The 21780-nt window shown below is 36.9% G+C and overlaps 1 pseudogene; it reads right to left on the bottom strand.

Moving 5' to 3' along the window:
- Positions 1 to 3367: 3367 nt before the first annotated feature.
- LOC115957135 lies at positions 3368 to 21593 on the bottom strand (annotated as a pseudogene).
- Between the last annotated feature and the right edge of the window lie 187 nt (positions 21594 to 21780).

Raw genomic sequence — 21780 nt, 5'->3', positions numbered from 1 at the left:
AAGCAAAGTATAAAAACTAAACTGACTCAAAACTTGAAAGCAAAACACATAAGTAATGCACACATAAAAAAAAAAAAGAAGAGAGAAAAAGAATACTGATAGAATCACTTGGAGCCATTTTCCTCCCACACCCTAGAAGAACCTTTCCTTTGATTAAACCCTTAAACCGGTGATGAGGGGGAAAAATTAAAACCGTTCAAGTTCGAAAGGAACATGAGGGCTTTGAGAAGATCTTCAAGGGGTGCAAGAGAGGATTGAAGCTGATTCTGGCTTATAGATGCTATCATGTCATTTCTCTATTGAGTGGCAAGTCACTTATAGCAATTTGGTCGAGTATGATTGGCAACTCCATAATGATGACAGAGATGCTGCTTCTTTTGTTTAGGTTTTTGAGAGTTAGACTTCTTAGCCCTAAGGTTCTTAGCTTCCTTCTTATCTTGCTTAGAGGGTGCTCCTAAGATAGATTTACCTTTGTCTAAGTTCTCACTAGCTAAATCAGTTTTAATATCATTGTTCTCAATTTCAATATTATTGTTAGGAGGAACAAAAACAGTAGTACTAGTAGAAGTAGTACTAGAAGAAGAGAAACCATAACCTAAACCTGTTCGATCAGAAGCAGATTTCTAAAGACTGAGCATCTCATCAAGCTTTGCACTTAAAGTCCTCTCCAATTGAGTTTTGACTTGAAACAACTCCTCTTCAAGCTTCTTGGTCTTCTCAGCCAATAAATTGTTCTCGAACCTCAGTGCTCCAATAGTCTGATTAGCCTCATCAAACTTTATGGAAAGCTCCTCACGATCAAGTTCCACATCATTGAGCTTCTAGGTGGTTAGCCTATACAGTTTCTCATGCTTCTCAGAAAGCTTGTACAGTTTCTCATAGACTGTATGGATATCATCTTGATCATCCATCTTTTCAAACTTGGATTCCACCAATTCCTCTTCTTCAACCACATCTTCCACAATCCCATCAGTAGGATTAACAGTGACAGTGAAGGCATTCAAGATTCCATCATCTTTATTGTCGAAATCATCCTTAAACTCGGTGTTGCTCAAGGTAGCAACAAGTGCCTTGCTCTTCCCAATGCTCTTGAGATAAGTAGGACACTCTTGTTTCATGTGACCAAAGCCTTGACACCCAAAGCACTTAGGTCCTGTAGGAATAGTTTACTGACCGTCATCCCTTGCATCCTTCTTCCCTTTTTCTTGGCTCTTAAACTGAGAAGAACTGGATTGCCTACAGTCCTTATCGAAGCCCTTTCCATTAGCATTCTTTATAAACTTCTTAAACTGCCCGGTGATTTAGGACTTCGTCTTCGAATCTTCATCATCTGAAGAATCATCTGTCTCACTGCTCTTGGCCTTCATTGCCATGCTCTTGCCTTTGCTCGTCTTGCCAATCCTTGATAACCCTAGCTCGTAGGTCTGCAGATTACCAACTAGCTTTGTCAAAGGAATCTTGTCAATATCCTTTGATTCCTCAATTGTGGTGATCTTGGCATGGAATCTTTTGAGTAGAGATCTAAGCACTTTTCTCACAATTTTGGGTTCAAGAATGGTTTTCCCAAGATTGAACGTAGAGTTTACTATGTCCTTGAGTTTGGCATAGAACTTATCAAATGACTCATCCTCCTCCGTCTTAATCTCTTCAAAGCTTGTAGTGAGCCTCTATAGCTTTGAATCTTTGACAACCTTGGTTCCCTCATAGGTTGTTTGGAGAATGGTCCAAGCCTCCTTGACAGTTTCAGTTGAGGATATCTTCTTAAACTCCTTATTGGTGACCGCACTGAATAAGGCATTCAATGCTCTGCTGTTGAAGTTTGCCACCTTGATCTTGGCATCATCCCAGTCGGCTGACGCTTCCTTCGGCTTGGTCCAACCTATCTCAACAGCTAACCACACTTTCTCATTTAAAGACTACAAGAAAGCTCCCATGCATACTTTCCAGTATGCATAGTTAGTGCCATCAAATAAAGGAGGTATGATTAACGACTATCCTCTATCCATGACAAACAGGGGTCAATGGATCAATACAGTAAAGATTAAACCCTAATCAGAGTGTGCCTGCTCTGATACCACTTGATAGGCCAAAGACATATTAACCCTTGTGATGAATTAATTGATTAATTAGCCAAGTTTATTAATTAATCAAATTATCATGCAAATGCATGGTCGCACAAACAAATCACCAATAAACTAATTATGCAGTGAAAAATAAATAACGCAGTGATTTGTTTAAGAATGGGAAAAACCTAAAGGCAAAAACCCTACTGGGTGATTTTCAGGTCACCACTCCTGAAACTCCATTATTATCACAACAAGCGGTTACAAGTAAAGGAATCCCAAGTACCTTACAAACCTACAATTGAACCCTTACCCCAATACACAAATAGACTTATTCTGTAGTGATAGTTTCCCCTTTTCGATGCATGGCTCCCAAATACGTGACTAACCAAATACACGAATCCAATACATGACTTCAATCACCAATTAAGAAGGTTGTTGGCTATAAAGTTCTTTAGTTCATCCACACGATGAAGATCAAGAAGATGCTTGGTCAAAAAACTCTATGGTGCACATACACAGCAACTTCTTTAAGAGAAAGAGATGAACTAGGGCAAGAACTTCATCTCTGGTCATAATTTTCTTGAACTGAGTGTGCTCAATGCTTGTGAAACTTGTGAACTATTTGACGGCCCGTAAAACAATCCTTTTATATGTCCAGAGTTAGGAGAAAAGAAGGCCTAAAGACACATCTATGGATTCTAAGAAAAACAGATCAGAAATTCTGTTTTTGTAAACCTCGACAGATAGAAGCTATTGAGAATCTGTTAAGCTAGCTGTCAAACCATAGGGTTGCAATAGCTTCTTAAATCTCAACACATGCTAGCTATCGAGCTAGCTGTCAAGCTTTAGTAACTCTGCACTTTCAGCTTGTTTTCTTGGACAGACTTGAAGGCTTCAATACTTAATCTTGAAACATGGTTGCTTGAAGTATTTAAACACATCCTGAATCTACCCAAATACAAGTAAAGTTCTTTTTGTCAAAGGATAAGTCAATTACATAAAATAGTGACATATGTTCCTAACAAGTGAATCACATATGTCTTAACATCTTCTTCTTCATCAACTGACTCAACTGCTTCCTTAAGGGAATCGGTAGTAGTAGTGAATGCACTTACTATCCCTTCTTGATCACTATCATCAGACTTAGCTTTTGGTTCCATATCATTCAAGGTGGCAGCTAGGGCTTTGCTCTTTCGAATGGATTTAAGATACGTAGGACATTCTTGATATCCATAGCATTTAGGCCCAAAAGGAACATTACTGTTTTGGCCACCATCTTTGGCTTCTCTCTTAGTTTTGTCTTAGGACTTGAATTGAGTGAATGCAAATTGTTTGTGATCCTTGTCGTTTCCCTTGACATACGCATTCTTGATGAATTTTTTGAATTGTCTAGTGATGTATGATTTTAACTTAGCATCCTCATCTTTAGACGATTCATCTTTTTCATCACTTTTGGCCTTCAATGCCATGTTTTTGCTCTTGTTCACTTTGCCAACCCGTGCTAAACCTAATTCATAAGTTTGCATATTCCCAATCAGCTCTTTCAAAGAAATAGTATCAATATCCTTTGATTCTTCGATGGCAGTGATCTTAGCATGAAATCTCTCTAGAAGAGATTTGAGAATATTTTTGACAATCTTGGGCTTTGGAATCTTATCTCCAAGATTGAATGCTGAATTCACTATGTCCATGAGCTTGGCATAGAATTCATCAAATGACTTATCATCATCCATCTTGATTTCCTCAAAACTGGTAGTGAGCCTCTGAAGTTTGGACTTTTTAACAGTTTTTCTGCCCTCGTAGGTAGTTTGATGAATAGTCCACGCTTCCTTGGCAATTTCAATTAAGGAGATCTTTTCAAATTCCTCATGAGTTATAGCACTAAATAAGGTGTTCAATGCTCTACTATTAAAGTTTGTAGCCTTGATCATGGTTTCATCCCATGTTGCAAAAGCATTTGTAGGTTTAGTCCATCCTACTTCAATTGCCAGCCAAACTTTCTCATCTAGAGACTGTAAAAAAGCTCTAATGCATACTTTCCAGTATGCATAGTTAGTCCCATTAAATAAAGGAGCAATAATCGGGGATTGCCCACAATCTATAACAACAAAGGGTCAATCGATCACACAACAAAGATGAAAACCTAATCAGAGTGTGCTCACTCTAATACCACTTGTTGAGTTGAGATAGCTTGACCCCGGTTAATTAATTCAATTACCTAAGTGGATTAATTAGGTCCAATTGCATGCAAATCATGAAGGCACCAACAAATCACCAAAAAAGCTAAATGCAACGGAAAATAAATCTGACACGGTGATTTGTTGACAAATAGAAAAAATCTTGTAAGGCAAAAACCTCACTGGACGATTTTAAAGTCATCACTCCTAGGAATCCACTAATCAACAATCAAGCGGTTACAAGTATAAGGAATCTTACCAACTACCCTGGCCTATCCCAAAATACCAACCTACAGTTGGACCTTCCCTCCAATACCCAATTGAACTTGATCTTGTAGTAATCTTCTTTCCCTTGATACACAAACTTTCAATTTGTGACTAACTCCTTTGCACAGATCTTAGTGCGTGACTAACTCCAGCAACTTGAATGGTTGTTATTGGCTGCAAAGTTTTTCACTTCGTCAACAATGAAGATCAAGAAGCACTTGGTTACAAAACCCAACTACATACAATTACAGAGAAATTAAGCACTTGGTCACTTTATCCATATATGATGGCTTTTAAAATAAGCCTTATATATGTCTAAGGTTGTGAGAAAAAAAACCTTACACATACACATGAGCTTGGGCTGGATTTCAGATTTGGAAATTATGAAATTGTAATTCTCGATACATTGAGCTGGTGTCAAGATATCTATCGAGCAGATTTGGTTTCTAAATCCTATAAAAAAAAGATTTGGTTTCTCAAAAATTTAAATAGACATTATTAGAGGCTCTAATAGCTTTTCAAGTTCTATCTTTTTTAAATTCCTCTTCCCCCCATTTTTTTATCATTGACTTTCTTTGAGTTCTTAACTACAATGGCTGCCAAGTATTCATAGTTTTACAATTACTTACCCATGGGTGAATGTGATTGGGGATTCAAGAGTGTTTGACAGTTGCTTATCAACTGTGGTTGGCTTAGAAATTTCAAACAAAGAACAGGCTTTGTGCTTGAACTGGCTGCATGAGAAATGATATTGGTAAGGCCTCTTTTCTATTTGTTTTGGCATGTTTCCAAAAAATTTCTCTTTTTTATTTATTTATTTATTTAAAAAAATAATGAATTGGTAGTTCATATTTTAAATGATTAACATTGAAATTTTTTTTTTTAAGACAAACTTTCCGGTTTTTTATTTATATAGGAATTCACGCTCCTTATGGGTAACGGTTCTTTCTCTTTGTTTTGGTCTAGAATCAAACACAAACTCTTTTTTGGTTTTTTTTTTTTTTTTTTTTAAGGAATTTACACTACTTGATTTTCCAATTTAAGTATGTTTTACATTTTTTTTTTAAAATAATGATAACCTAAAAAAAATTAACTTCTCATTCAAAATGTATTGGTATTTGGTTTCCCATTTTAACCCAATAACCTCATCAATCATCCACTTTCCCATCATTGTTGATTAATTCAAAGCAATTCAATGTGTTTGTGAACGAAAAGAGTCATTCAAAGTGTTTCCATTATAAATTTTCCTCTTTTGTTTTTAATTTAAAATACTTGGTTTATTCATAATAATGATAATCTTATATTTAACCCTAACTCTTTTATCTCTCTTAGGTTGATATTTGCACAATTTTATTGGATTTCATTAACGAGGCATTGGAATGGAATATTAGATAAGTTCGGATGAGAGACTTTACAAGAATTATTATATGATTCAAACCTCACGTGAAGTGGTTGTTATCTAAGAAATTATTGTAAAAAAATTTCTTATGTACTAGAAACTATATTTATCATTTGTATAGCTCTATGTGAGATTCAATTTATAGTTTTTTTTATTATATATAATTATTAATTTAATACTCCATCAAAAATGTTATGTAACTTTTCTTGGTTATAAAGGTAGTTGCTAAATTTTAAATTTAAGTTCTTTTAAACTCCTTTTATGGATGCATAGTAAGTGGCTAACTTTTAGGATTAAAAAAAAAAATTGATAAATGCCATAATTTATAAAAATAAAAAATAAAAATAAAAAAAGTGGATCCTGAACCCTGACCAAAAAAAAAAAAAGAAGAGAGATAGTTGCTAAATTTTAAATTTAAGCTCTTTTTAATTTTGTTATGGATGTGTAGTAAGTGGCTAAATTTTAGGATTAAAAAACTAAATTTTAGGATTAAACAAAAATTGATAACTACCATAAATAAAATTTAAAAAAATAAATAAAAAATAAAACAACTTGGATCCTGGAGCCTTTCCTTTAACAGGGGAAAAAAAACGTGAGCTTTTACCGTAAAAAAAAAAAAGAAAAAAGAAAAAGAAAAGAGAGGTAGTTGCAAAATTTTAAATTTAATTAAGCTCTTTTTAAATTTTGCTATAGATATGTAGTAAGTGGCTAAATTTTAGGATTAAAAAACTACATTTTAGGATTAAACAAAAATTGATAACAACCATAAATAAAATTTTATAAAAAAAATTAAAAAAAAAAAAAAAAAACAACACGAAAAAATAAAGATAATCACCAAGTCATTACACCCTCTCCCTACATTTTTTTATAAAAATACCCCTAATGGAATGCATAAACTGAGTTTTTGCTCTCAACGTCTATAGGTTTTCTTCTTTTGAGTTCCATTCATTGTTGTACAGTTTTTTAATGCCTCGGTTTGCAAGCATTGTCATATAGAATCTAGGGTGAGTAGGCTCACTTTTTTTATTTATTTGTAATAAATTTATTTCAGAAATTTTTTAATCTCAATTACAAGCCAAGCAAGACAATGTGTGGTGTTATTAGCAAACCGTGGAATCCAATATGCAGAGCATTCCTCATACAGAGTGATACTCCAACAGTGACTCATTAAAGATAACTCCTCAAAATCCCATTAATTCTTTGATTTTGTAAGAAAATCAATGGAACTCAATGGATAGTTGTGCCACTCGATCATTCCTTTGCTTGCACAATTTATTTGGTTTAGATTTTGGATTAAACATTTCATCTTTGGCCTCTACTTTATAACACCATTTTGTGTTTCATGTGGAGCCTGTTGGTCTTTACCATTTTCTTATAGAAGTTATGTACATGTGCAAAGAACATAAGGATATTAGTACGATGGGAGAACAATTGGCTGCCATGGCTTTTTTTTTTCTTTTTTTTTTTTTATAGAATTCTACCCTAGCTTTGGATCCAAGAGATATATAAATATATATATATATATATATTTTTTTTTTTTTTTCATGTAAATATTATGTACTATAAGTAACTCACTTTTTTTTCACCATTTATTGGTGAAGGTTCACTTAGTGTGTAAAACACTAATGAATGTTTAGACTCCCAAATACAAAATTACCAAAGCAAGCTTATATTTAAACAATTGATGTGTGGAATTATACATATAAGCAATACCCAAATTGGCTAAACACTCTAAACCATAATTAATCACAAACACAACAGCAATTAAAAGGAATGGAGTAGGGAAGAGAGAAACAAACATAAGGATAACACCAAGACGTGTTATCAAAGAAGAAATCAAAGAACTCAGTGAAAAAACCTTTCCCCCACCCTCCAAGCGGTAAAATGATCCACTAGAGAATTAGTTGGGATATATGAATAGCAATAGACCCTCCAAGCCTAATCTACCCGATGCACCATGGGCATATCAAATGAAAGATCTTTTCTCCTTTTCAATAGCTCTACATGGACCACTCTGAAATTATAAACATCACTTTTGTTGATCACTTCACTTGTGTTCATGTACTCAGGGTCTAAGTATCCAATAATTCCTTGCACCATTATCGCTACTTTTGTTTGGTCTAGTGGAACTAATGTCAAAGATCCAAAATCTGATACCTTTGTTGTGTAATTACTATCTAGTAATATATTTGAAGAATTGACATCTCAATGAATTATAGGGGTAGAAAATGTAGAGTGTAGATATGATAGTGCTTCCATTGTTTTTATTACTATCCTAAGACAAGTTTCCCATGATATAGTGAACACCTTGATTTCATTATGTATATACTCAAACAGGGTACCATCAAGTACAAATTTATAAACTAGTAAAGAAGCAAATGTTTCCAAACAACAACCCTATAATTTAACCACAATCCTGTGGTTAATTTGGGAAAGTACAACTACTGAACTATTCAATTTGGTTTTAATCCATGATCTTATTATGTGGTAAAAATTCTTTGTAAACGATACCAAACCCTCGACCAATTATTAGAGTTTCATCATAATGTGATGAAGAATTTGGTGGTATTAGTTGAATTTTCTTGTGTAGAGAGTCACTGTTGTAATATTAAACCACCACTTTGCTTAAAGAACTTTTCTTTTAGTTTTATTAGCTTCTTCTGCTTGACTATCAAGTACAACCAAGAGCAACAGACGAGCATCACAATCAAGCCTATGCCAGCACCTAGAATTGAAAGAGAGAGAATATTAGGCCTCGTTTGGTATAGTAGTTTAGCAATGTGTTTTTCAGTTTTTAAACAACATTACACATATTTCTATGCACTTTTTCACCTACTCGTATTTCCAAAAAATACAAACAACGTTAGAGCATTTGCACCAGTGAAGCTAAATAGCTATAATGCTATTTTAGCTCCACCAAAATACAAAAAAAATCCTATAGCAGTGGAGCCATAATTAAAAATTTTAGATGAATGGCTACAGTGCACATCTATAGATAGATGTGCACTGTAGCTTGGAGCAAAAAAATAATAATAATTTTTTATTCACAGCCAGTACAACTTTTTTTTTTTTTCATTTCACTCTCTCTCTCTGTCAGAGCACTCATTCACTCTCTCAAGCCCACTATCATCTCTCCTCTCAAGCTCATTGTTATCGTCGGCCCGTCCACCTCAAGCTCACTCCGGTACAACTTGCTTCTTTTTCTTTTTCTTTTTTTCATTTTATCAAATCCGGTCTCATTCACTCTCTCTATTTCACTGTCAGCTCTCATCTCAAGCCTCTCAAGCTCACTCTCTCAACGTCGCTGCCCCGACCATTGTCAACGTCGCCGCCATCGTCAAGTTCAAACCCACGCCACTGATCTGCCTCGACGTACTTCTCTTCTGCTGATCCACTTCAGGTCAGTCTCTGTCTTTTTCATTTGGATGCTTTGGGTTTTTAATTTGGGTATGCTCTTCCGCCAATCCACTTTGGGTTTTTGATTTGGATCCACTTCATGTGGATGTCTCTGTTTTTTATTTTTGATATATGATTTTTTACTGTTGTTCTGGATTATTGGCTTGGTGATTTTGGTAGATTATTTTGGTAGATTGATGATGATTATGGTTTGGTAAGTGTGAGTGATGATGATGATGATTAATGTTCTTAATGGATGAATACGGTAGTTTCTCATTGATGATGATGATTATGGATTTTTTAAGATGGTGTGCTCTGATTTGGGTGGATTTTGTTGGATATGTTCTGTTGCACAAAACTAGAAACAGAGCACACATTTCTTGTGGTCATTTTAATGAGAAATTGTTAGTTTGGTTTTGAGTTTTGCTATAAATGTATGTTTGGAAATTTTCTGTGTTCAGGGAAGTTCTGAGTTTTGATATGCATAATCATGTTCTATTGATATAATTCTAAGTATTTTAAGTTTTGATATAGATGTAAGTTTGAGAATTTTCTGTGTGCAGGGAAGTTTAGAAGAGTCAACGGCAGTATTTTAGAATTTTCTGTGGCGACGGTGGTGGTAGAAGAGTCGGCGGTGGCGGCAGCAGTGGTGGTGGTTGTGGCAGTGGCAGCAGCAGTGGCGGCTAAGACGGTAGCGCTGGCGGTTGCAGATGGTTGTAATTGTTGTTTATTGTAGTGGATATATTATTTTATTGTAGTGGATATATATATTTTATTGTGATGTTTATATTATTTTATTGTGTTAAAAGTTAAAATAGATCTACTGCTGCAGTATGTGTGTAGATAAAATAGATAAAGTAACTTTTGGTGGAGCTAAAAAGCTAAAATTTTAGCTCCACTGTTGCGAATGCTCTTATTAGAACAACGTTACCAAACGGCCCTTTAATAATTGACTATTGACTTTAAACTTTTTTTATTGTCAATAGGTACAATCAAGTTGAAGGATACATTTTATTCAAAAAAAATAAAAAATAAAAAATTGAAGGATACATTAAAGAGTCATTTTCTATATTTCATGCCCCACAAAGACAATCAAGTAGTGGATTTTTTTTCTAACTTCATAAAAAAAATTTCATTGGACTTTTTGTGACGTTCAATTGGTAAAGCCTCAATTATCCATGAAAATGGAGAATGGAGACTAAGGGTATGTTTAGTTAAGAGTGAAATAGGGAGGATGGAAAATGATGGAGAAAAAATGGAAAAAATGTGAGTTTGGTTAAAAGTTGAAATGAGGAAAGAAAATGACTGGACCAGGCAGTTCTTTTTCTAGACTCACCAAAACTCTTACTCCCCCATTTGGGGAGAAAAGTTAGAAAACTCTAGTGGAAAACTGCTCTATGTTTTGGACGAAATTGTCCCAGTCCAACATTCATATCATTTGAACTTCTATTTCTTTCATTCTAAGTTATTTTGTCTTCTTCTTAGTTTTGTTGTTTTTGTAAGTTTGAATTTATTCAACCATCTAATTGGCTTTATTCCGTGCCAAATTTGCTTGTAATTCAGCATTTAGTAACCCTGTATTTAGGTGGGTTTGATGTAAGGGTAGTGAGTGAGATAGAGTGAAGTTTGCTCAAGAGTGTGCAAGAAAACAGAGACTCGCGGCTGGGACTCGCGGGTGACTCGCGACTGCAAGCCGCCAGAAGCTACACACGTGCCAAGCATGCTGGAAGATGAACAGTCTGCTAGCTGGAGCACTACAGGACAAAACAGGACAACTGGCCATACGGTTATCTCGCGACTGGATCTCGCGACTTAGTCAAGCCGCGAGCCACCCCTGTTTTGTAAAAACCTGACGTTTCACATTCCTCTCCACTCCAGTATAAATACCCCTATTACCCACGATTGAAAGAGAGCTTCCAGAGAGAATTTTGAGAGAGAAACCCTAAAGAAAAACCAAATTGTTTCACCCACAATCTCTACCTTTAGATCTCTTCAAATTCCTCAACTCTCTTCCTCTCCATTGTCAAACCCTTGAGAGGCATTATACCAAACCAGGTTCTCACCATTATCATCTTTGTGAGACTGCTGTTTGGATTTCTGGGAAGCAGTTAGGAAGGAGCCAATCTTCATTGGTTGATGCTACGGTCTAGTAGCGGAATCCGGGAAGCTAGAAAAGAAAAAGGTTTGGCGCAACCTCGTTGGAGCAAGAAGCTTGGAGGGCTTAGGTGCACTGGGTAGATTAGGCTTGGAGGGTCTATTGCTGTCCTTGTATCCTAACTATATTTTCTAGTGGATTGATTACCACTTGGAGGACGGCGGAGAGGTTTTTCGCCGAGGGCTTCGGTTTCCTCTTCGATAACACATCGCGTGTTGTCTTTGTGTTTGCATCTTCCTTCCTCTCTATCTTTGCATTTTTATTTCTCTGCTGTGGATTTTAATCTGCTATGGCTTAGATAGTATTTAATCAATTTCGTATGATAGCATATGTTAAGTTTCCGCACACTAGTTGTTTGACATATTGCTTGAATTGATTAAGTTGTTATTTGGGGGTCTAAACGTTCAAAGGTGTTTTGTACACGTTTTTGAACTTTCAATTGGTATCAGAGCGGGTACACTGATATTGGTTTCATTACCATTGTGTGATCCTTGACTCCCTTTTGAGATGGATAGGTCTCAATCCCTAAATGCACCTCCATATTTTGATGGTAGTAATTATGCTTTTTGGAAGGTTCGAATGAGAACTTTTTTGTGTTCTATTGATGAATCTGTTTGGGATGCTGTTGAGACTGGTTGGACCAGACCTGAGGCAGCCAAATCCACTTGGGATAAGGCAGCGCTTGCTGCATCCAATGCTAACAGTAAAGCACTCAATGCTATTTTCTGTGGTGTGTCTCCAGATGAATTTCACAGGATTTCTCATATTACCGTGGCCAAAGAAGCATGGGAGATTTTGGAAACTACCTATGAAGGCACGAAGAAAGTGAAAGACACCAAGTTACAAATGCTGACCACTCGGTTTGAGGAGCTCAAAATGAGTGAGGATGAGTCTTTTGACTCTTTCTATGGGAAGTTAAATGAAGTGGTTGTCAGCAAGTTCAACTTGGGGGAGAAAACGGAGGACTTGAAGATTGTAAGGAAGATCCTTCGATCATTGCCGGAAAGTTTCCGAGCTAAAGTGACAGCAATTGAAGAGAGCAAGGACCTCGATGACATCAAAGTGCAAGAGCTGGTTGGTTCTCTGCAGACTTATGAGATGTCACTGCCCAATCAACGGAAGAGTAAATCTCTTGCTCTAAAGACCATTAATGAGAAGGTGGAAGATCAAGACTCATCGGGAGAAGATGTGGTTGACAAAGATGTTGCATACCTTGTCAAAAATTTCAAAAAGTTTTTGAAATTCAAAAATGATGGCAAATTTGATGATAAAAGAAAATTCCAAAGTTTTGGAAGGGAGAAAAGGGAATTCAAAAGGAAAGATGGAAAAGAATCCCAACCTACACAAGGTGTCACTTGTTTCGAATGTAACGAGCATGGACACTTCAAAAAGGAATGTCCGAATTATTTGAAATCGAAAGGTAAAGTGTATGCCACGACCTTGAGTGACTCGGATTCGTCTGACTCAGAATCTGAAGAGAGCTGTGATGGAGAAGGGAACTATTCGGCTTTTATGACTATTGCTCATGTTGAGTCGTCAGATGAACTGAATCTGCTTGTGCAAGACCTTGGAGAACATAGTGATGATGAATCACTAGGAATTGTTGAAGAATCGGATGCTGAAGAAGATGGAAGCACAGCGAATCTTCAGGAGAATTATAACTTACTCTTGGAGAAGTCCGGGGAATACACAAGGGTGGCCAAGGCTGCTGTGAGAAAAATGAAGAAGGCTGAGGAGGACTACAAAAGTCTCCTAATCCGATATAGGGAGGCCAAATGTGAGATAGAAACTTTGAATGGAGAGTTGTCCGAAGCTTACACAAAAGTAAGGTTTCTTGAGAGTGAGGTTGTGCAAGCTAATGCTAAAGTAGAAAGGGTGACCACCAAGAAGCTAGATGATGTTATCTCATCTCAAAAGAGCTTTTCAGACAAATCCGGATTGGGATATACCGGAGAAGGCAGTTCGTCTGGAAATGTCAATAAAGAAGTAAAGTTTGTAAAGGCTAAAGCTCCAGTTGCAGCTAACCTTACTGGTGAGAAGCTCGAGGTGGAGGAGAAGAAGAATTTGGTGAACCAACGGATGTTAAATCCTCGCAATCAGTTTGTAGGCAGATCTGAATCTCGTGCCAAGTCACATCCTCGACCACAAAGAGGTCCTAGAGGAACTTATGTGTGCCACTATTGCGGACTTCAAGGGCATACTCGACCAAATTGCCAAAAGCTGAGAGCAAAGAATAGTGCAACTCCTCGAAGGTCAGGAGGACCTAGAAATGATAGAAGAATTTAGGCTGGAGATCAATCTAGAGATCAGAATGGTGATCCCGGAATGATGAACGTGATGAAGATGATTGGTGCATTCACCAACTGCTTGGAAAGCTTCTCACGAAGGTTTGAAAGCCCTAACTCCCGTACCCAATCCTATAAGGAAATCACCCCAAACGCAAGTGACGTAAGGGTGATTAAGGGTACTCATGCATAAGCATTACAACATGTCCATGCATTAATACTTCCTATGCTTTGTGACTATGTTTGTTTGTTTTGCTTGCTATTTTTGCTGTTTGATTGTTTGCTTGTCTATTTGTGAATATATTTAATTTTGTCGTATCAATCTTTTTGTTTATTGTGTCAAAAATCCAAAAACCACATAAAAATTAGAAAATCGAAAAGCTTGATTGACTTTGTTGAGTTTTTGTCTCAAAACTTGTTTTGCCTTGTACCTTTGTGCTAATGGCTTTGTGCATTTTCGAGCATTGCTTGTTTTCATGCACTTATATCACTGTGGGAAAAATCTTGAAATCTTTGTGATTGTTGTAAATAGATCTTCAAACTTGTCATGAATGATTAGTGAATGGTTTTGTTGATCTTGAGACTTGCATAGACTTGTGTCTATATATCTTCCCACTCTTTATTTTTGTTTTGTTTTAAAAGAGCTCACCAAATGTAAATCTCCAAATGAAAAGAGATATTGAGCTGCAAAAGCCTGTCGCACATTCTAGTATTTGACTAGGAAAAAGGGTAAGCGACCTTATATTGAAGTGAATGTTTATTCAAAAAGCCAAATGCTTATTTCTTAAAGTGAAATATCATATATCACTCTCACAATGAGAGGTGATTGACTCATAAGATCAAAAAGATCAATTGTTATGATTGAAAGTGGAGTCAAATGTAAAGCTCCAAATCATGTTATCAAGTTTTTGTGGGAGGTCATATATACATATTTCTATAATTGAGATGGGTCACATGATCTAGTGCTAATTGTGTATGCCTTGGTTGAATTGATCATTGAAGCTTCACATTAGACGAAGGACTATCTCATTGTTGATATCCACACACAACACACAAGTTTATGTTCAATAAATGCCATATTCATTTGTGTGATTGTACTTGATGAAATGTGTTTTCACATGCTCAATCTTTGTTAATTCAAGCACAAAAAGATTTTTGAGTATTTTAGGTGTTTTTGGAAAGTATTTTGTTTGAAAAATTTGAAAATTTCAAAAATCCAGTTTTGCCCTGTTTTGGCGGCTCAGTCGCGGGTATGTCAAGTCGCGAGCCTCAGTCGCACCTTCGCTGGTCATTTTTGGCGACTTGTTCGCGAGTGGAAGGTCCAGTCGCGAGGTTCACTCAGAGATTTTCGCGGCTCAGCTCGCGACTTATTCGCGGGTAGACCTTCCAGTCGCGAAAAACACTTAGAAAAATTTTCAAAATTTTGTTCTTAAGTGCTTTGGCGGCTTGAGCTGGCGACTGTTTGGCGACTTAATCCAGTCTCGAAATTCGCGTGTTTGGCAGAAATAGGAGCAGTTTTAAAACTTGTTTCAGTTTTTCCCTCGAACATTTGTGACTGTTCATCTTCTTCCTCCCAAACACTCCGTGCTCCCATTTCCAATCTCCATTGTTGCATACTTGTAGCTCAAAATCTTCAAGTCATAGGTATGGGTTTTCAGTTCTGCACTCTTTTCTACTTGATTTTATGCTTTTCCCCTTGATCTTTCCCATATACTTGTGTTTTAGAAATGGGTTTGGGTTTCGGATTTTGCTCCTTGTTCATGCTTAAAGTGCGTATGCTGCTGCTAGAATATGATTTGTTCCTAGTTGTTTCACTATTACTCTTCATTCTGTGCTTAGCTATGTGATTCCTTGTTTTTAACTGATCTTTGAGCTGTTGAGTTGTTTTCAAATTGTTCCATTGTTTTTGGGCTGTGAGTTTAATGTGCTAAATATGCCTGCTCTTTTGTGTTAATCTTTTGGGCGCATATGTGTGCTGCAAAATGCTGTTTATGTGTCATATCATTTTCTAGTTTTTGTCTCATTGACTTATAACTGCCTTTAAGTTAGTTTCTATATCTGATGCTTTTATGTGTATTTCCTATCTTAGGCTTGCTTTTCCATGTGATTGATCTAAGTAGCTTGTGTTTAAATGCTTCAAGTTCATTTGTATGGATGATATCTCTATGATAATTTCATGGGACTGACTTGTTTTACACATATATTGCTATGTACTGTTGTGGCCTCTTCTGCTTGATCACAGATGGCTCCCTCACCTCCCAAGAAGAAAACTTCTGCTAAGAAGGCTGACAAAAGGTTGAAGATGGACTCTAAGTTATTTAGATCAGTTCATCATTTTGAAAGATACAGGGATAACTTCTTGAGTGCAGGAATTATTCAAGAAAGATTTGTTGATTTGGAGGATTTAAGACAAACATTTATCCCAAGTTGTTTTGAAGGTAGAGGATGGGAAAAACTTCTGAGTGATTTCCCTGTAGTTTGTGAACCCCTGATTAGGGAATTTTACTCCAATGCTGTGATTAAAGAGAATGAGTTAAGCTGCTGGGTTAGAGGGAAAGAATTCATTTTAGATGCTCATGTTATAGATGATGCACTAGGACTTGAAGGATTAGATGATGAGGAGTTTATCAACTACAAGGATAGGAGTGTATCCATTGAAACAGTTCAACAAAGGTTAGGTGGGAAGAGAGAAGGAAAATGTTTGAATACCACTGCCTTTCCAGTGGACATGAGGTGTCTAACAATCATCATGATGTTTAACCTCTATCCAATTAAGAAGTTGACTACCATCAATTGTGCTAGAGCAGTCTTTCTGATGGATCTCAAAGAAAAGAACTTCATTGACATAAGTTCCCACATATATGACACCATTGTGGATGAGACAAGAACAACCTCTAGGCCAAAACTGATCTTTCCTAGTTTGCTGATGAGGATTTTTAGAAGGAAGGGTGTTCCTATCCCACAAGACATCAGTCCCATGTCCACACCTTCTGCAATTAACAAACTTACCTGCAAAAGGATAAGTGTTAGACTTCCAGAAGAAGAAGATGAAGGTGATGAAGGAGAAGGTGTCCCAATGGAGACTGAAGTAGAGGCAGCAGGGCATGCATCAACCTCAACACCAAGGAGGAGTGGCAAAAGACCCAGAGCATCAACTTCTTCAGATACACCTCCAGATGCTTTCCAGATCATTCTGGAGAGACTTGATGGGATCAGAGAAGTCCAAACTGAGCACTCTGAGAGGATGAAAGCTATGCAGGATCAGATTGATGTTTTGTCTGCAAAACTTGACAGCTTCACCACTCAGCCTGAACACTGACCCTTTGGCCATTCCTGTCAAAAAGGGGGAGATGTTTTCTGTTGATAATGACATTGATGATCGTTTGAGAAGCAGATATGGCAGCTCTTGAGGGGGAGCAGCCCTTAAGGGGGAGTAATGTGTTGAGGGGGAGTCATGTCAAACTCTAAAACTTTGTTTATACATTTATGTTTTTAAGTACTTTTATGGGTTTTATGGGTTTGATACACTATGTTTTTGGTGTATTGTTTCTAACTCTTAACTTACACTCTTGGTTTAAAGTTTAATATATTTTGATGATGTTATTCAGGTTGTTTGTGTGTTTTTACCCATGTGCTTATGTAAGCTTTTAGGGTTTATGTGTTTTGCATAGTTTGTAGGCTTTATGGTATGTACCTTGCTTAGTGCAGCCTTTATGCTATGTTGAAATCAGTACTTTAATCTAAATGGTATGCATTTTGGTTTATGTACTGTCACTCTTGTGCCCTTGTAGGATTGTTCCTAGATGCATATGCCTTGTGTGATATGCATTGGTTGAGTGTTGAGCATACAAGTGTCTTGCCTTGTGCTTGTTAACTTGTATGTCCTTGTGTTCATTCCAAGTGTGAATGAGCACTGTGATCACTACATTGTGGTGTTCACTTGGTTGATCAAGCCATGGTTTGTTTCATAACTCCATCTTTGCTTGATCACATATTGCCTGTTTCATATGCATTTTATAATTTTCTGCTTACAATGATCATGGTGTATTGTTGTGTTTCAGGAGTATTATGTTCATATGATTCAAGTGCTTCACAGCTTCTAGAGTTAGGTGTGAGTGAGTTTTGTTCAACTGTTCCCAACTCACATGTTAAGTCTAGAGTCTGTTTTAGGGTTTTGTCACGGAATAGCCAAAGGGGGAGATTGTAAGGTTGAATTTATTCAACCATCTAATTGGCTTTATTCCGTGCCAAATTTGCTTGTAATTCAGCATTTAGTAACCCTGTATTTAGGTGGGTTTGATGTAAGGGTAGTGAGTGAGATAGAGTGAAGTTTGCTCAAGAGTGTGCAAGAAAACAGAGTCTCGCGGCTGGGTCTCGCGGGTGACTCGCGGCTTCAAGCCGCCAGAAGCAACCTCACGTGCCAAGCATGCTGGAAGGTGAACAGTCTGCTAGCTGGAGCACTACAGGACAAAACAGGACAACTGGCCATACGGTTATCTCGCGACTGGATCTCGCGACTCAGTCAAGCCGCGAGGTCAAGCCGCGAGCCACCCCTGTTTTGTAGAATTCTGACGTTTCACATTCCTCTCCACTCCAGTATAAATACCCCTATTACCCACGATTGAAAGAGAGCTTCCAGAGAGAATTTTGAGAGAGAAACCCTAAAGAAAAACCAGATTGTTTCACCCACAATCTCTACCTTAGAATCTCTTCAAATTCCTCATCTCTCTTCCTCTCCATTGTCAAATCCTTGAGAGGCATTATACCAAACCTGGTTCTCACCATCATCATCACTGTGAGACAGTTGTTTGGATTTCTGGGAAGCAGTTAGGAAGGAGCCAATCTTCATTGGTTGATGCTACGGTCTAGTAGCGGAATCCGGGAAGTTAGAAAAGAAAAAGGTTCGGCGCAACCTCGTTGGAGCAAGAAGCTTGGAGGGCTTAGGTGCACTGGGTAGATTAGGCTTGGAGGGTCTATTGCTGTCCTTGTATCCCAACTATATTTTCTAGTGGATTGATTACCGCTTGGAGGGCGGCGGAGAGGTTTTTCGCCGAGGGCTTCGGTTTCCTCTTCGATAACACATCGCGTGTTGTCTTTGTGTTTGCATCTTCCTTCCTCTATCTTTGCCTTTTATTTATCTGCTGTGGATGTGATTTATAATTGGCTTAGATTGATTTTCAATTTCGTATGATAGCATATGTTAAGTTTCCGCACACTTGTTGTTTGACATATTGCTTGTATTGATTAAGTTTTAATTTGGGGGTCTAAACGTTCAAAGGTGTTTTTACACGTTTTTGAACTTTCAAGAGTTTTGTTGGTGTGGACACTAGGCCACTGGATGATGAGGATCAGGGATGGACATTAAGAGCCACAATAATGAGTTTTAATTTTGAATTATAACATGTGTGTGGTTATAACATATTCACATTGTTGCATATCCAAATGTTTTAGGCACGCCAACAGGTTGATTTCAAGTCTTCCAATTTCACAATGGCTCAGAAGTTAAGAGATTAAAAGGCAGAACTGAGTTGATTTTCAAAATGCTTTATTGTTTATAATGACTCAAAGGTTAGAGATTAGAAGGAAAAGCCAAGCAAGATAAGTAGTATTCATTGTTAATATCCTTCTACAATGATGCTCTAAGAGTCATATTCACAGTAAAATGAACTAACTACTCAAATTTTTTTGGCAAACTTATTTCCTCTTGACATTGCCATAGACCATAATAACTGGTAATTGGCATTAATTCATTCAACTTCACTTGACAAAATGATTTCAATCATCCTTGTACACAACTTTGAATACAATATATATTGTAAACCTCTTAATGAAAATACATATTGGTGTCTTGAATAGAATGAAACAAAAAATTGACATTATCTTAACCGAGATGTACAAAACTTTGTTAGAGAAATATAATCGCATAGGCCTACCCAAACTTTGGATGGAGGAAAAATAAACATCTAGGTCAAAGCTCTTGATCACACTAACTCATCTGATGTCCTAGAAGCTCTAATCTTGTAGCCTTGAGAGTCAATCCATGCTGAGATAGATATTGAGCACTGTAAAACTTATTCAGATGACTTATCTCACTATCACAAATCATAGTTACAATAGAGTGACTAGGGCCAATGGATTGTGTAACTGAACATCTGATGGCTCGGACACAATTCATGGCCAATGAACTTCCAACAAAGAACCCATCATTCTTCAAAAGAAACCTGATAAAAGTTCAAGAAGCATAGCATTAAAACACACAGAAAGTATTTGTGTTGTAGCAAAGGAAAATGGGTGAAAGAATGGATTTTTTTTTTTTTTTTGGTTTTGTCATCTGGAAAATATTAATGGTGGAAAAAAAAGGGAAAAAATCCACAGTACAGTAGAATCAACAAAACAGCAAACTGGTAGAATGGGCCCAATCTTTTTCCCATCGGTTTCATTTCTCATCCTATCAAGTATCAACAAAATATATCACTTTAGAAAAACAAAGGCATGCACTTACCAAGACATTTCAACAGCTTCCAAATCTGTGCCTCTGAAAGCCCCGTCAAGTTTTGCCGTCATGAACTTCTATGATAATCTATTTATTCCAAGTTCTTCTGTTATTGTGTCAAATGGATTCTTCATTCTTCGTCCTCTCTAGTGTGCATCGCCCCTCCTTGTAACCTTTTTGAATAAACTAGACCCAGGGGGATCTATCAAGAAGCACTTATTGTTTAAATTCTTTTCCTGTTGAACACATGCTAAGGGATTCATTGACAAATATAATATGAATGTTTAAATTAAAGGAGGGAAAATAAAATGACTTGGAGAATCATGGAAAGACCAGCCACTGTCTGTCCTGTGCCTGCAGCTGCGACAAATGCATCTAAACTACCCTGTTTGTTGCCAAATCTCAGGCCCTGTACCCTCATTGTGTGCTCAGAAGTTTGATAGATTTTCAAAATGATCAGCAAAGAAGCGAACTTTACAATTATGTGGTAGAGCCAAACTTTGTTTCTCTTCACCAGTTGTGTAATCAATGGTTTGTTCCACAAGGTTTCCATTCATTTGGTCAGCTTCTCTATGCTTTGATGCTGCTTCATTCGCTTCCAGAGCCCTTCTCCGTGTAATATTCACAAAGTGGTTTGTGTTTGTAATTGAGACAGGTCTTACCCTTTCAACAATAGCTCCAAGGGATTCAAGTATTTGAGACTTGGACAAATTTGCAATGAGATGAAAAATTAAGTAGGTTGCAGTTCAAAAAAGAGGGGCAAAGAAAGCTAAAGGGAAAAAAAGAGGCTATGTCATATTTGAGTAGTTAGACAGGCAGTCATTGATCTCCTACAGCTTTCCTCACCAAGCCAACATATTTTGAAATCTAAAAATTCTTCACATTTCAGAGTCTTCAGACACCTACAATAATTGGATCCTACCTCTCAAAAACAGATGTGAAAAACTGGCTACAATAATAATCCTAGAAATGATAAGAAGACAATTCTTGCTTTATCTTGCTTCAAGCCTTATCTAACAACTAAATTGCATATGGTGTGGTCGGTGTGGATATTCTTGTGCAAGAGGTTAAGCTAAAGAAATGGTTTAAGCATGTTGAACTGGAAGCAAGATATAATTATCATTTTCAAAATTTCAAGGAACTTTATATATTTCAAGAATCAAGTATACCCAAGTATTTCCTGCTGCTATCAAATTGTCCATGGTGCATATTTTCCCTCACTAGTCAATAACGTAAACATTGAAGATCATTGCAGGAATAAAAGAAAGTCATTGGTCACGGAACTCTGCCCATTGAAAACACATTCCAAATACACATTCCCAATAGCAGTATTATCAGGGATAACCCACAAGGCATTTGCATCAATAGGGGTATGGGCAACTGTAGCAAGCACTCCCCTCAGTAATAACAACAACTCGAGCTAGGTTCCCTGATACCAAAGCTAGCATAGAGCCACAAATTGAAATGCAAGCAAAATAAAATCAACCCTAATTATCAACAAACACAACATCCTATACTAAACATGAATTTCCAAACTTAGCA

The sequence above is a fragment of the Quercus lobata genome, chromosome 8 (genome assembly GCF_001633185.2).
Source record: "Quercus lobata isolate SW786 chromosome 8, ValleyOak3.0 Primary Assembly, whole genome shotgun sequence".
Taxonomy (NCBI): Eukaryota; Viridiplantae; Streptophyta; class Magnoliopsida; order Fagales; family Fagaceae; genus Quercus; species Quercus lobata.
The sequence above is the reverse complement of the archived record's forward strand: the minus strand, read 5'-3'. Positions and strand labels throughout refer to the sequence as shown.